Here is a 16,985-nt window from a genome sequence, read left to right as displayed (position 1 = left end):
AAATCCTTACACTAAACATTTAAGTTGAACAGTCTCATGTGGCTGGTGAAAACCAAGCCATCTAGATCCATAATTTGGATTTAAAAAACATATCAGTATACAGTAGATAAAACTTTTGTCATTATAACCTTAAATACACAAAATCAATATAAAACAAGTATATATGTATACACACACACAAACTATGTATATATTTAGGATCACTGGTTATTTAAGATGTTTAATTAGAAATAATAATAATAATAATAATAATAATAATAATAATAATAATAATAATAATAATAATAATAATAATAATCTATGTGACAAAAGATGTCCCATGCCAAAGACATCCTCACACTTGAGTAAGGACATGGTGATATCAGCACCATTCACAAAGAAGGAAGCCATATTCTCCACAGATTTTTACCCCACTTCAAAAAACTGATATCTGTAGACAGACAGCCTGTTTGTGAAACAGGCTCTTTAAATAGAGGCTCTTTAAAAAGAGAAACTTTAAATAGAGATGATTGCCCCCAAGACTTAAGGTTGAGCCACTTATCCATCAAAGAAACTGGTAATTGCTTTGCTAATCTGGGAGAAAAAAAATTGAAAATTAAAACTTTAAGAACTTTTGTAGTGCAAAAGAAAGCTGGTATTGCTACGTTGGCCAACTTCTGAAGGGTTTTGTGGTTTTCATTTACATATAATTACACTTTAATGCAAGCGTGACAAGTGCAAAGACTGTTAAGTGGCAGACAGCACAGGCTGTTCAGGACCCCCTATGATATTGGATGACAAGATGCAGCACAAGCTCCATCTCCTGCTAATTAAACGAATCAATTAAGAGACTATTGTTGCAACTGTGTAACTGATGTTCTATAGTGGCAATAACAACCCCACAGGGAGGTCTTCTACTACATTAAAACGCTGTCCTCTACAACTTCCTCTGATATTATTAGAAACATTTATTTGCGTCTTGCTGTCATGTCAGCTGCAAAGGCAAATTATGGAAATATGTAGACCAGAATGATCCCAGTATGAGATCTGGTTTAGTTCTCAACCTCAGGGGCAACAATCACCGAAATTCCAAAGTTACCCAAAGTTCTTTAATGGCGTGGATACATCCATCAACACAGCAACCATTTAGTCGCAAGGTAAGGGTCACATATTTGCATTCTTTCCTGCTAAGCGAATACAGTTTAAGCAGATAAATTATCATATTACATTTACCCTCCTGAGTTAAACTGATTGAGTTCTAAATTGTTTTAAATGGCTGTCATTAATCCCTTCTATAGGCTAAGTGTTTTTATTCAGAATCTTAATTGTATTGGATCATCAAGGGTCAAATTAAAGGGATATTAATGCTGCATGCTATTTAAGATCAATTTCCAGAACAACTTTATAATATACAGTTTTGAAAGGGAAATTAATATTTAGTTAATCCATAATTTAAGTCTTGGGTGCCATGTTAATGAAGGTAAAAGAGCAGTTCTTTGTTGGGTAAGAGAAACAGCTACAGTAGTTAATACAACAGTGTGGATTCATAAATGAGGAAACAAAAATTAAAAAAAAAAAAAACACTGTCTTGCAGAGGTTTTATTTACATGAACACATTTAATATGAATTGCTTTTTGGCTGTTTATCAATTCAGACCATCTTAAACTGCAAATGTGTAAAGACTTCTTTCTTATTCTGAAATACCCTGTGCAACAAATTACAGAAAATACTATAACAAGTAGGTCACTAACATGCATCACGGTGACCTACATCCACATTGACACAGACAAAGCCACATCCCCAGTAGAAATGTGTGACAGCGATGGACAGACTTGTGCCTCCACATATCCCAGATACTTGGAATAACTTGTTAATTAAGGAATGCCCTTATATATATATATATATATATATATATATATATATATATATATATATATATATATATATATATATATATATATATATATATTACCAAAAGACAGACACTCAAAAAGACATTTGTCATGAAATGTAAGTTTCTTTTAGTATTTCTGAATTTAGTACTATTAAGTGTTTAATAGTTATGGGTACATTTTCTAAACAGATCAGTTTCAACTACTCAATACTTTCACCTCAATCCACCAATGAGTTCAGATGACTGGGTTATGGACCCTGTGTTAAAACAGAATCAACATTTGTTGCATGATACAGGGTGTCTATACAACAATTTATATAAAAGAAATACCTGTTTCCCCCGATTCTGACTTAATAACCTGTGCTGCAGAATATATGTTTTCACGACATCGCAACTGAAGAAGAGTTTCTCTAGATAACTGCAAAAATCCAAGTACAGCATATGTACAAAGACGCCTCCATATGTCTTCATATTCTGATACTGTCAATAATTTGAAAAATAATTCTCTTACTAAGCAAAGCTCAATTGGATAAGCAGTTCTCTAGATGAATGTAACAATCCAGGTGTGACGCACTGTGACAGGGTGTCCTCCCGTTGTGGATATTATTTATGTATGTATGTATTTATTTGTGGTGGTGGTGGTGTTGTTATTATTGTATGTGTGTGCGGGCAGACAAAAGCCATCCGACAGTATTGTTTATTGTTAGAGACAGGCGAAAAGCCGGTCTCGTAAAGTGTAGCTGGCGGGGATGGGGTTAAATTCCCATCCCAGTAAAGCCCGTGGGAATGTGGCTGGAGCCTTAATAAGGTAATTGTTCAATGGGTAATTAAGGCTCCAGCCACTGTTTAAAAGACCCACTCCAGGCGCAGTGTTTGGAAGAGTTGTGAGGAGAGTGAAGGATAGTAAGAGCGAATGCTACCAAGCCAGCAAACAAAGGTACTCATTTTAATATATAAAGAATTATGTGTCAGTGTTTGTTTTACTTTGGCCAGAGTGCCCTTTTCTTTGTGTGTTTTTGTTTAAATCTTTATTTTGTTATTTAAATAAAATACGAGCACAGCAGCGCCGTTTAGCCCCGTACCATCCTGTGTTTTTGGTTTCATTTCCTGGTCTGACATCACCACTGCAGCCCTCACTGTGACACGCACATATGAGGGTGTGCATCCACTGTGTGGAAAATAAGACAGGTCTCAGGATCAAACACAATTCAGTACCCTGATAGCACAGGACTAGCTTATTTAGATCTTTGTTTTACTTTTCTGGAAAGCTTGCAAACAGTAAACGGTTTAGCTAACTATGCATGTGCAGACCTTTTAGCCATTGTACAAACTATCAAAATCATTTTCCAAACTAATTCCAACTAGAAGTATTCGAATTGTATGTCATTTTGCAACTTTTTATACCGCAGAATGATTTCTGGATTCACAAAAACAGCATCTGAGAAAGACAACACTGCTAACTGTATAGTAAAGAAACAGTAGAATACAATGCAATGCCACTATCTTAATAACATAACAGCAATTATATCTTTAAGCAGTATGCTTAAAGGTGCTCTGTTCCTGGTGCGAATTTAAATGCTCCTTTCAGTCCAGGGGTTAACTCTCAGCGGTGTTGCTGGCTATGAGTGTTTTACGTCGTCCTTCAACTAGCAACACGAAAAAGGCCAGTGATGTCTCTTTTTATTTTCCGGAGCTGAATTCCTCCGTGCCTCTTGCCTTCATGTCAGACGGCTTGGCTAACCCTTGTTTCTTATCAACAACCACAAGCAGAACTGTGTTTGCCATCTAGTGTCAGGAAATCAAATGAACCATTTCATCCATGCTGATGCCCCCGTGACAGACAGCCTCGCTGTACTCCCAATCAGCTAGCTCTTAAAACCGTGCTGATGGAAAGGTCAATGGAGTATGTGCTAAGTAGTGCCGTGCTGCTGCAGCTGCACTGCGACTGAATCCACTCCAGCTGAATGGATGTCTGGCAGCAGGCTTGCAAACAGGGCTCATCAAAGGGACAGACAGGTAGTGTCAGATACTGTATCTATTGCTTATGTATTTAGAACTACCATGGCTATTGAAGTGCATACGAATTAGATCAGATTAATATTTAGTTTTGATTGATTTTGTTTACCATTAATTAATACTTTTTATTACAGCAGTATAAGTCTGATTTCCAGTAATGCATACACACATTATATATATATATATACAGTACTGTGCAAAAGTTTTAGGCAGGTATGAAAAAATGCTGTAAAGTAAGAATGCTTTCAAAAATAGACATGTTAATAGATTATATTTATCAATTAACTAAATGCAAAGTGAGTGAACAGAAGAAAAATCTAAATCAAATCCATATTTGGTGTGACCACCCTTTGCCTTCAAAACAGCATCAATTCTTCTAGGTACACTTGCACAAAGTCAGGGATTTTGTAGGCATATAGTCAGGTGTATGATTAAACAATTATACCAAACAGGTGCTAATGATCATCAATTCAATATGTAGGTTGAAACACAATCATTAACTGAAACAGCTGTGTAGGAGGAATAAAACTGGGTGAGGAACAGCCAAACTCAGCTAACAAGGTGAGGTTGCTGAAGACAGTTTACTGTCAAAAGTCATACACCACGGCAAGACTGAGCACAGCAACAAGACACAAGGTAGTTATACTGCATCAGCAAGGTCTCTCTCAGGCAGAAATTTCAAGGCAGACAGGGGTTTCCAGATGTGCTGTCCAAGCTCTTTTGAAGAAGCACAAAGAAACTGGCAATGTTGAGGACCGTAGACGCAGTGGTCGGCCAAAGAAACTTACTGCAGCAGATGAAAGACACATCATGCTTACTTCCCTTCGCAATCGGAAGATGTCCAGCAGTGCCATCAGCTCAGAATTGGCAGAAAACAGTGGGACCCTGGTACACCCATCTACTGTCCGGAGAAGTCTGGTCAGAAGTGGCCTTCATGGAAGACTTGCGGCCAAAAAGCCATACCTCCGACGTGGAAACAAGGCCAAGCGACTCAACTATGCACAAAAACACAGGAACTGGGGTGCAGAAAAATGGCAGCAGGTGCTCTGGACTGATGAGTCAAAATTAGAAATATTTGGCTGTAGCAGAAGGCAGTTTGTTCGCCAAAGGGCTGGAGAGCGGTACACGAATGAGTGTCTGCAGGCAACAGTGAAGCATGGTGGAGGTTCCTTGCAAGTTTGGGGCTGCATTTCTGCAAATGGAGTTGGGGATTTGGTCAGAATTAACGGTCTCCTCAATGCTGAGAAGTACAGGCAGATACTTATCCATCATGCAATACCATCAGGGAGGCATCTGATTGGCCCCAAATTTATTCTGCAGCATGACAACGACCCCAAACATACAGTGAAAGTCATCAAGAACTATCTTCAGCGTAAAGAAGAACAAGGAGTCCTGGAAGTGATGGTATGGCCCCCACAGAGCCCTGATCTCAACATCATCGAGTCTGTCTGGGATTACATGAAAAGAGAGAAGCAACTGAGGCTGCCTAAATCCACAGAAGAGCTGTGGTTAGTTCTCCAAGATGTTTGGGCCAACCTACCTGCCGAGTTCCTTCAAAAACTTGAATTGATGCTGTTTTGAAGGCAAAGGGTGGTCACACCAAATATTGATTTGATGTAGATTTTTCTTCTGTTCACTCACTTTGCATTTTGTTAATTGATAAATATAAACTATTAACATGTCTATTTTTGAAAGCATTCTTACTTTACAGCAATTTTTCACACCTGCCTAAAACTTTTGCACAGTACTGTATGTATGTATGTGTGTGTGTATATATATATATATATATATATATATATATATATATATATATATATATATATATATATATATATATAGACACACACATACAGGCAAACTTCACTATAGTGAACCCCTGTTTTAATGATCCCAACAGCAATAACTGATTTTTTCAATGAAAATTAGCCCTTAGAACAATCACTTACCAGGATCAACCTGGATACAACGATCTCAGTACTGACACTGAACTTTTTCCAGTGTGAATGTTATTCTCTCAGTGAAAACAAAGACCATGGTTGGCTACTTCAATGATAAGGCAAATTCAAAGATAACCTATTGTGGTGCAAATCATGCATGACATACGCAATCGTTGCCTGCCTGCCATCTTCACACAAACTGCAATATGAAGCAATCTATGCAAGAGAAAGAACATGTAATTATGTACAAATCATATATATATATATATATATATATATATATATATATATATATATATATATATATATATATATATATATCTATATCTATATCGATATCTATATAGATATATATATATATATATATATATATATATATATATATATATATATATATATATATATATATATATATATTTTCCTCCACTTACCACTGTGCCCAAACACTGTAGACTCATATCTCCACTTGCATCTCTGGAAAGACACTGAAATAAAAAATAAACAAAGAAACTAAATCAAAATTTATTAGTGGTGGGCAACGATATGAAAATTGTATATCGATAGCGTGCATATATTTCGATATCGATAATATCGACGTCTTCCAAAATACAGAAATATAATAACACAATTGCAATATCAAACATATATACATATATACACGTTAACAGGCATTTACATATGAAAAGCAATAACTTACTTTAACTTAGTGGTGCTTTGCTTCACAATATCCATGGAGTAAAACAAGGTCTTGTTATATCGTTTTACTATTCCATCATCAGCCTCCTCAAAACCGAAATATGTCTACACTTCACAGCGCACATACTTCAGAGTTGTTATTTTCTGGCCAATCCGGAAGTAACTCAATCTACAGCTGGTCTGCATATAAATGCTCTCACGACACCTCTAAAAGTATTAAATACAGTGTCATGCTAAATTTTGCATTATTTTCAAGATGTGTTTTGATGTTTAAAGGTGCATCTCATTTACAATACAGAAAGTTCACATTTTAAAAAAACATTAATAATAGCTTAAGTAATCAAATGGACAAAATGCAATGAACTGCTGATGTATGCGCATATCTCAAAATAATGTAGCATGCAAATAGCGTTTGGTACTTATACACCAATCAATGGAATAAAACGGTTAAATAACACTTTAGTGTGTGGAGTTTGCCTGCGAGACTGACAATGATTGCTATGTACAGGGTTTGTTGTATCTTAACATAAAATAAACTTGATTATAGTGCATTTGTACTTTTAGCAGTATTAGCAATAAAAAGTATGTCTCTGCGAACGTATGTGAATTATTTTTTGTTTAATCTCACGATAACATTTCTTTATTTTCAAATGCAGATGTACTTATAGAACAGCTACAAAATGTTTGAAGCCTTTTTAGCAAACTGGGCCACCAAAAGTTCTAACAGTTGTTAGAAGACATTAAAAATGCTAAAGCCCAAAGGCACTGAATAGTGTTTATATACAGGTAACACAATATGGAAATATTTTGTATCTTATTTTATATGTGGACACATTACCTAGTATGCTTAATGACCATTATTTTCTTCTTAGAGCTTTCTAATACAATACTTGTTTTGTGTAAGCAGAAGTACAGAGTTTTCTTGGCTAACGACTTCTATTAAAAGCAAGTTCTCAAAACAGCAGTTCAAAGAAAAAAGGAAAAGAGAACACAAGGTTTAATTGCTGAGGCAGGGTAAATGTTGATACTAAGTTTCATTTGTTTTGAAATGTTAAAGGTCTCAGAAGACGCCACTGAAAAAATAACCACTGACAGTGTCTTTCCAACCACAGCCCTTGCTAGATCACAACTGTTATTAGGAAAGCAGGTCACGAGCTGTCACAATAATCTGAGCTCGTCACAGAAGAAAGAAAGGAGGATTTGCCAAAGCCTGGCATATTACAGCAATAATGATTAATGGGGCTTGGAAAATAAGGGAAATCAATTAATATAAATACTGACAGTTTCATTTTACTGGAGGAAGTATGGATGTGCACGTCTCTCTGAACCTTCTGCAAACTTAAATCTGTTTCGGGGAGATTTGAAGAACGAGACGTTGCTTTCTAAAGAGGCTGTCCGCTTTCAATGCCAAAACAAATGAAGCAAGAAATCTCCCCGTGATTACCTCGTATCAGACAGCCGCAAGACCTTAGCCGGTGTGCTTCCTTCCAAATGCTAGTAAGATGAGCGAACAATCAACTGTTGTGTAATTAGAATGGGAAAGGAGCAGCTGATCCTATTGTGATCAAACTGTCCTGTGTGCTTCTGATTGCCTGCATCCTTCTCAGCTCTCAGTTTCTCACAAGCAGACCAGATTTCACGACATACAATCTGTACCATCGTGGCTAAAAAAAAAAAAAGAAAAGAAATAAAATAAGATCCAAAACATAAGGGAAACATCTAGACTAAAATATTTACCAAATGAGAACTGCTGAAATAAAATGGTTCAGGTTACCAACAATGCAATGATTCCCTCTTATATAACAGCTGTGCTAAAGAACTGGGAGGTGAAGAAGAGGCTCCGCAAGGGGAACAGATCAAATTATATATATATATATATATATATATATATATATATATATATATATATATATATATATATATATAATGAACTACTGCTGTATCCATCCATTGAGAGACAGATCAAGACAAATACAATGTGTATCTATTTGTACAGTACACAAAGATAAAACAAAGGCCCAATTCAATTAACTTTTAAGCTGGAGGGAAATGCTGAGAGAACATTTCATTCAATTACCAAATCATTGATGAGTTAATCAAATCCAAATAACAGTACACATTCGATGGATTGCATGAACTTATCCATTTCCCTTTAATGCGTTCCTCCAGCTAGTTCATTGAATGGTGACCAAACTAAACACCAAACAAACAACAAGAGAGTCTGGAAAGAGTTTGGGCCACTATCCTTATATTTCAAGATTTTGCTTTACAAACACCTTGGAGGCTTTACAATTATTTTGCAGGTTGGTAGAACATCTGGGTGCTAGAAACGCACCAATTGTCCACCTGAGTGCCAGGGGAGACAACTGCAGCCTCCAATCCAGACACTCCACTTGTTTAGTTTTGCTTTAAGAGCGATGGAGAGAGTGCGCTAGAGTGGGATTGAAACAGAATACAATGGGCTGCAATATCACACTTGCTTATTGACTACTGCAGCTCCTTGTTAGTTAGTCTACAGCTATGGCCAAAAGCTTTGCATCACTTAGAATTATACATATGAACATAATTTAGATATTTCATTTAGTATATGGAAAACTACAACGCGGTATGTAATTCAATATGTTAACATAACATTATTCAGCAGGTTTCATTTGACTTTATGAAGCAAAATTAGATCATTCTATAGGGTGATGCAAAAATTCCCCTTCAAAGTCAATTTAGCTGCTCGTGTTCTAGTTCTCCAGAAGCAAATTCTCTGAAACATGGCTTAGTTTCCACTAGCTGAAATGACTAGTTCAACTATAAAGACATGTCTATCAACTTAGCTGACACAGCCTGACTCTTTTAGCTTTTAAATTTTAAATTTGTGGTTGTCAACAAAAACAACAAAATATAATCTATAAAGCAAATCCCATAGGAAGTCATCTCAGGGCACTTTAAAATTGCAACGGAGCAAATAAAAATTAATAATTAAAAATAAATCAACTTTAAGCAGTGCTACTATAATATTATTATTGATAATAAAGCTACAACTGAAAAAATCCCAGTGTCCAGTTTATAAGTATAATTACTTGATAATAACTTGATATTATCAAGGTGATACTCAAGGTGTCAAAAGAGACCATTATCAGCAGATAATTGACAAAACGTAACAAGAGAAGAACATAGCAAACATACATCCTTATTAACACAAATGAAAAGGTGGGGGTAGGTTACAGTGTGCAGGTCATCGAAGCCAAGATTCATGCTCTACATAACTACACATAATACAGGCAATTCAGATCATAACTATTTCCACAGCAAACAAAAATGATGAAATGATTTGACACAGCGAGGCCCTCCTATCATTCCGAGGTTAAGGATGATTGACTTGAGCTTCTAGAATCACACTGCTCTAACCCCCTGCTGGCCTTACCTCATGATGAGTGGGTAGCACGGCTTTGAGAGCAAACAATTTGAAACGCACTGTTATCTAGTTTCATTGCCTAAACTTTGATGTCTATTTTAAGTTAAGGTGTGAATTACCTCCTCCCTACTGCTCTACTGCCGTGAAGGCTATTTAAAAACAATAACTAATCAACTTATTTTGCAGTGAAGATATGTTTTTGGTGTGTAGCGGGATCACTTTAAAACCTGCATATTGCATTCGTCCAGCTGTCTACAATATATATGTAGGTTTTGAATACTTTGCATCCAAAGCTGTACTTACAAAAATCCTAAAAAGGCAGTAACATTGGTTCACATCCACAAATGTAGTTAAGCAGTTAAGAGAAACCACAAATGGAAGTAGTATATAACACAGTCTTATATGTCAACAACCTTCTTAAATATGTAGAAACTAGACAGGACAGTACACCTTTAAATAAGGCATGTCTGTATGTGTATACTGAACAACAAAATTGTAATATCCAGTAATACTGTATAATGCAATTATATAACTGTGAATCAGACACATACAATCCCAGTTTAAAATCTGACAGCTGCATATGCACTATAGCATACGAGGCATATTCCCCAACTTAACTACAATCAAGTATTTCTCAATATATGACAAGGGTTTCGTGTAACATTGCACCCAGTTTTTCTGCTATGCTGTCCCAAATTAGTTCCACTTAGTTGGGTACCAATGACCTATTCAATGTAAAATGCAGCAGGGGCTACAACCAGTAGAGTACCAGAGTTTCCAATGGATGACTAACTGCAGAGGAGCCCAAATTACAAGGCAGAAAAAAACAAAACAGAGGTAATGTTCATGCAGAAGGACTGCGCAATTATGATTTAGATAACTGGAGTTAACCCTGTGACCTGGAGAGATAAAGAATCTCAACTCTTTAAAAATGCAAATAAATATATATAAAAAATACACTTAAAAAAATTAAAAATACAACGAACATAACAGAATATAATTTTGCTGTGCTGTTTTGGGAATGCTAATGCTGAAAGAAAAATTATCAAGGCAACTGGATCTACTCAAGATAACAAAAAAAAAGAATATGGGTCTTATTAAACTGTTTACTAGGTATTCCTTTTTTATTTTAAATTACATTATTAAAGGAGTGCTAGAAGAGGTTTTAAAAATCAATGTACCTACTCTTATTAGCATAAGCAACATCACTTGTCCATTCTTACTTGTATTGAAAATCTTGTGGATATTTTTTTTATTTATTTTGCTGTAAAAAAACGCATTAATGAGAACTTCTGGGGCTAAAACATTGTATCTATATTGGAGTGTTATAATAATACCAAGTTTATTATTACCATATTATTACAGTAAAAACAGTAGTTCACGTTATAAATATCATCACAGTGTAATGGTACATTGATTGAGTGGGCTTGATCCAATGATACATATTTCCATTATGTTAAAATTACTTGTCATACCTATGCTAAATCACCAACCCTTCACTAGTTAATTGCAGTGAATGCCCAGTAAAGTGCCAATACCTATATGACTAAAACTGAGAAAAATAAGAAAATGATTTGAAATAAAATGAAAACTCAATGGGAAAAATTGCAAAACAAAATGGGTGCAATTAAACAGACATTAGAAAATGATTCAGTACCATCAAACAATCAGTTTCCACCTCTAGCAGGCTTCTCTCAGACGGTAGATGCCTGCTGCTATGTCACAGCATCAACTGTGAATCAAATTTAAAAATCAATCTGCGCAAGTACCAGCTTTTTTATTCTGACTTGCCGTAATGAGAGCTCAGTTCACATCTATTATATTAAGAAGTGTGCTACGTGGACAAGTTGCCAAAATGCTTAGTAAGAAAGTGTTTAAACATTGTCCAGGGGGACAAAAATCAGATGAATGAGACAATATTTTAATGACTGATGAATCAAAGCGTCTCCTTTTGGAAACTAGAAGAGTTTTTGTGCAGAGACTTGACCATGAGAAGTTTAAGTAAATATAGTGGTAGGGAGGATTTTTTCTGCTGTAAACTTTACAGCTTTTTCACTGCTTTACTCTCTTCCCAGTTTTAACCAAACTGAAGCTTCACTGGAAGATGTTGTTACTTTACTGGTCCTTCACTGCAGCTAACTTTGAAACAAGTGATTAGAATGGCGTGAGAAATAACTGGATCACACTGAAAATGTGTATCAATGGATGAAGCCAACATTTAATTGTGCCCAGTAGTCAATGTACAATAATGCAAATTTCAGCATTACAAGACCTAATCAAATCACGTGAAAGTCACCATAAGGCTTCTACATTCACAGCGTTTTAAAAGTCAGCAACTGCAGACTTGTTCATCAGTGCAGCGTAACTGTATATATATATATATATATATATATATATATATATATATATATATATATATATATATATATATATATATATATATATATATATATATATATATAATGAACATCAACAATTTACTCAAAGCCTCCACTAGTCTGCAAAATAGCTCGCATCACTCAATTTTCAAGGTGTGGTATCCGAAGCATAATCAACAAGTACAGAGAAACATCATCTGTAATTGACAAACCTAGGACTGGAAGACCCAAAAAGCTGCCTAACAAGGATGAGCAATACTTGAAGATAATATCCTTAAGGAACAGAAAGAAGACAAGCGTTGAATTGACAACAGAACTGGCAGAAGGCACAGGTGTCGTTGTCCATCAAATCAACTCTGACCACATACTCTGACTTTTAAAACTCTGTGAATGTAGAAGCCTTTGGCGACTTTCACGCAATTTGATTGGCTCTTGTAATGCTGATTATATATATATATATATATATATATATATATATATATATATATATATAGAGAGAGAGAGAGAGAGAGAGAGAGAGAGAGAGAGAGAGAGAGAGAGAGAGAGAGATTTACGTATCCTGAATTATATAGTAATACTAAAAATAAATTCATTAAATGTTTGACTATAAGTCTTTTCAATGTCTGTCAATGTCTTTCTTAATTCAAATTAAAGGAAAACAAACCCCACACCATACTGAAAATGAGACTATTTATATATCATTTTTGTATATAGGGAAAATAATTTTAACAATGAAAATTGATAAACAACATATGATAGAAGCAAAAATGTAAAAATGTATAGGATTAATTAGAACTATGGATGGTGATACTACATTTATATTTAACTGGTAACAGTTTATTGCAAAACCAAACTGACTGGCAGAATTGCAGTTTTTGCTGGAGAGAGGCTATGATGCTTGAAGAGGTTTTACATTTCTTTCTATCAGTACTACTTCTTATTAGAACCTTTATACCTAAATTCACAGAACTGCTTAAATCATGTATTCAAACAGCTCAAGTGTAAAATTATTTAAGATTAGAGAACAAAGACTAAAATATTTGGCGTGGTAAAATCATCTGACAATTTATTATAAGTAACAATTAATAATCTAACGCCTCATTTGGTTTTTAACTCATTTCTTGTGTGTGCTGTGCAAATGAAGTGTCATTAATTCCCTTGTGGCATCAAAAGGGCACATGAAAGAGGAGGAATATTTTCTTTTGAAAGACGCTTTGAGAAGAAGAAAAAAACTGGATGAATGCGTGTATGTTTTATGCAAGCGTTGGATTAATGAAATGCATTACAAAAAAAAAAGCGTGACACATCTTTAAATCTTAATTTCAAATTGCTGAGCACTAACGTCTTCTGGGGGAACGTTATGTGATAATGCACTTCATCACACTATAATGTGAAAAACGGCAGAGGAGTTTTAAGAGAGTTATTTCAGTGAAGCAGACAATTGGCCTGTCAGGCAGTTGGAGCTTTCTTATGTTCGTTTGTTTGTGTTTTGTTTTCTTTTACCTGCATGGTCCTCTGGGTTCCGTTGATGGTGACAGGTAACAAAGCAGACGCAAGGTTCCATTCACTGGTCACATCCAGCCTCTCCTCATCAAGCTCCACCTGCAGCGACAAGCAGACAAGACTGTTACCGAGAAGACAGACAGAAAACAGATCTCAAGTTCATCGCTCATGTACCATGAGGCAGCCATTTTAAACAGATGGCGCCCAAACAACCTGTCATGTTTACTGCTGCTGCCATAAAAGACAAGAGTCCAACAACATGGTCTTCCAGCCGCCCCCGGGGAGCACGGAAGGACCCAAGAACAGCTGCCACTGGGTACTCAGGGTTTCAGGCAGTGCCGCACGCCTTGCAAAACAGCCATTCAAACTCCTCTACCTATCTGGACATGCTACATTTACTGCAATTAAACAAGCACGCCATTTGAATATCCGGTGACACTTTGCAACCTGCTCAACGGGGCTTGCATATAATCTCGTCCCCCAGGAGCGGGGAAGAAATTGTCCATGTCACTATTAATGAAGGAATTTGCATTGTTATCTTAATTAAGGCAAAATAATGAAGCACACTTCTGAATTAGTTAATCGACAAAAACTTGTACAAATGTGTTTGCGTGGCCTATATGCATGGCCTTCTGATAATGTATATTCTACCAGAGTGCCAGGGTTACGTCAAGTAGATGCCGCTACCCTATAACAAGGCAGATGACTCCTCTGTTTATTTGTTTTGCTCTTCAGCATTCAAAACATTTATTTTATTTTATTTATTTTTTTCGCAGATCGTAAAATTACTTAAAAAGAGGACAATGTGGACAGGTTAACCCGGATCCACTTTACACTTAAAACTAATCACACCTTAACCATGTTTAAAATGGAATCCCACCTGGATTCCCTTTAAACACGTTGCTGGCAAATGCACCATTATCAGAGAAAAGGGGCTTCCTGTGGTGATGTCTGTTACTACCTAATAGGTAAAGGCCAGAGAAAGGTTCACTGTTCATGACCTGGACAGCAACACTGAGTGGATGGGCATGTTGAGAAAAGAAGCGTATCTAAAGAGGCTCCAAAGTACTCAATAACATGAGGACCTCGAGTGCAGCATGAATTATTGATACAGCCAGAAGGAGCAGTATGGGAAGACTCTGAAGGAAGTGGGCACCAAGGATTTAAAACAGGTTGGCGTATAACAAAGCAATTCTGGAATTTGCACTTGAGAAGCTCCAAGGAACAGGCAAAAGAGTTTAACCCTCCGCTGCACGGCGCCTGGCACACTGGGCATGTAATGACCATAGGTGGTCCAAATAGTAGGGACGTATATGCAACCTCTATGTGCTACTCCCCACTAAAAATGAAACCAAAGATTCTAATGGGACACTTATTTAACATTCAAGGATATCTTTCATGTGCACAAAGGGATCCATCTGTGAAAGAAAGCATATTTATGAACAAGAAAATATCATAACTGAACTTTTAACTTTACTAGATTGCAATTTCTCTATTTACCTGTATGCAGGTTGTAATTAATGGACAAACATGAAATTAGTTGCAGTTGTGAGAAATGTGTTGTTTTTGTCGTAAACATTAAGTTAACAGACTGACATCATCAAAGGTGTTGTAACTTTATGTATACGTCACTGGCTAGAATACCTGTTATGTCCAGAATTCTTTATATCGTGCCCAAGACCTCATCACTGTAGGGAGAATGCAGCATCTGGGTCAGCATAATGTAGGAGTCAATTTTTAAAACTGGTGTACCTTCGATATTTAGCTGAACCCGACACTAACAAACTAGGTGCTCATTGTAACACTGGTATTTATGTTTTCTGTCACTCTAGCTAAAAGGAAAGTACTAGTAACAGTATTAGGCCATGAAAATGGATCGTATTCAAATTTTCACATTTAATAAACCAAAGTTTGGCATTGAAAATGTTCATTAGGAATTTACATTTCATTTTTTTTTTTTTTCTACTATGTGATATAATGGCTTTAGTCCATAACATGAAGCAACTTTTCCATAGCAACCTGAGCTTCATCACATCCTGTAATTTCTAAAGGAGTAATGCCATGCAGAACATATCAAATTGAAAAGGTTAATGGGAGAGGCTAATGGGAGCGCTTCTGGTGTCAGAGGCAGCTTTCCGTGCCTTACCTTTCCTAATAGTCATTAGGCACTGGCCGCGGGAATGCATTACATTTTCCACCAATAACAGTTTATGAATGCTTAAAGTACATTTTGTATATCATAATGAGCAATAGGAATCTTTTAGAAATAACAGAGGAGGATAATTGTTCTGTGTTTCCACAATATTCACTGGAAGTGGAAAATCCATTGTTTAAAAAAAAAAAAAAAAAGACCTGCTCTCCACCCATACAGGAATACAGAAGAAAAATGACCAGCACACCTTCAAGCACTGTATCTGTAAAATTATTAAATAAATAACAGTTCCTTTGTATTCATACTGAACAAGACCTCAAATAGGTTGGATTGAAAAGCCAGGTCATAGCTACGTCTAATTTTAAGTAAAGTAATTATACTCCTCGTCATTTCACATTTCATCTGATTTACACTAAAAAAAGTTAACTTTGAATTATTGAATTGCACAATAATGGGGGAGAACTGTATAAAAGCTGAAACAGAAGAAAAAGTACATGTGAATACAGTTTAAATTTCTAATTCTGATTACCTACTTGTAATCATTTGTAGAACAAAAATAATTCCCCTCGCTACACATACAAGCTCATACTATTCATGTTCAACATTTTTCAAGCAAATCAATGCTGTAGGGTTCATAGTCCGTCATTTCTGCCCAACACAAATGTAAGGTTTACATAAAGAAATGACAATCCCTGTGTGTACTGAACAGCAGGCTGTTGGTTATAGTTCACAGCAAGTTTCTTGCAGCAGGTACAGGCTATTCTCTTGGTACAGCACTTCTCCAAGGCAGTAGTAATCCCGTAAATATTATTTCCAATCCTGCAATTAAGATTCAATTAATCTGATTATTAAATTATTTTCTTTTGGTCATCATCTCTCAATGACCTATTCAGCTATTTACAAGAGCAATGCGTACTAATTGTCTATGCATTACTTAACTTATTTGATAGGTTACAAAGATGAAAGACATCTCCTAAAAGCAGCCACCCCTATTATTTCCTGATATACTACAAGTTAAATCTTT

The 16,985-nt window shown here is 35.9% G+C and overlaps 1 pseudogene; it reads right to left on the bottom strand.

The window, feature by feature from the left end:
* Window positions 1-16,985, bottom strand: part of LOC117406733 (propionyl-CoA carboxylase alpha chain, mitochondrial-like) — a 169,988-nt pseudogene that overhangs the window by 46,533 nt on the left and 106,470 nt on the right.

This window comes from Acipenser ruthenus, chromosome 8 (genome assembly GCF_902713425.1).
Source record: "Acipenser ruthenus chromosome 8, fAciRut3.2 maternal haplotype, whole genome shotgun sequence".
In the NCBI taxonomy this organism is placed as follows: domain Eukaryota; kingdom Metazoa; phylum Chordata; class Actinopteri; order Acipenseriformes; family Acipenseridae; genus Acipenser; species Acipenser ruthenus.
This window is presented reverse-complemented; position numbering and strand designations above follow the sequence as displayed.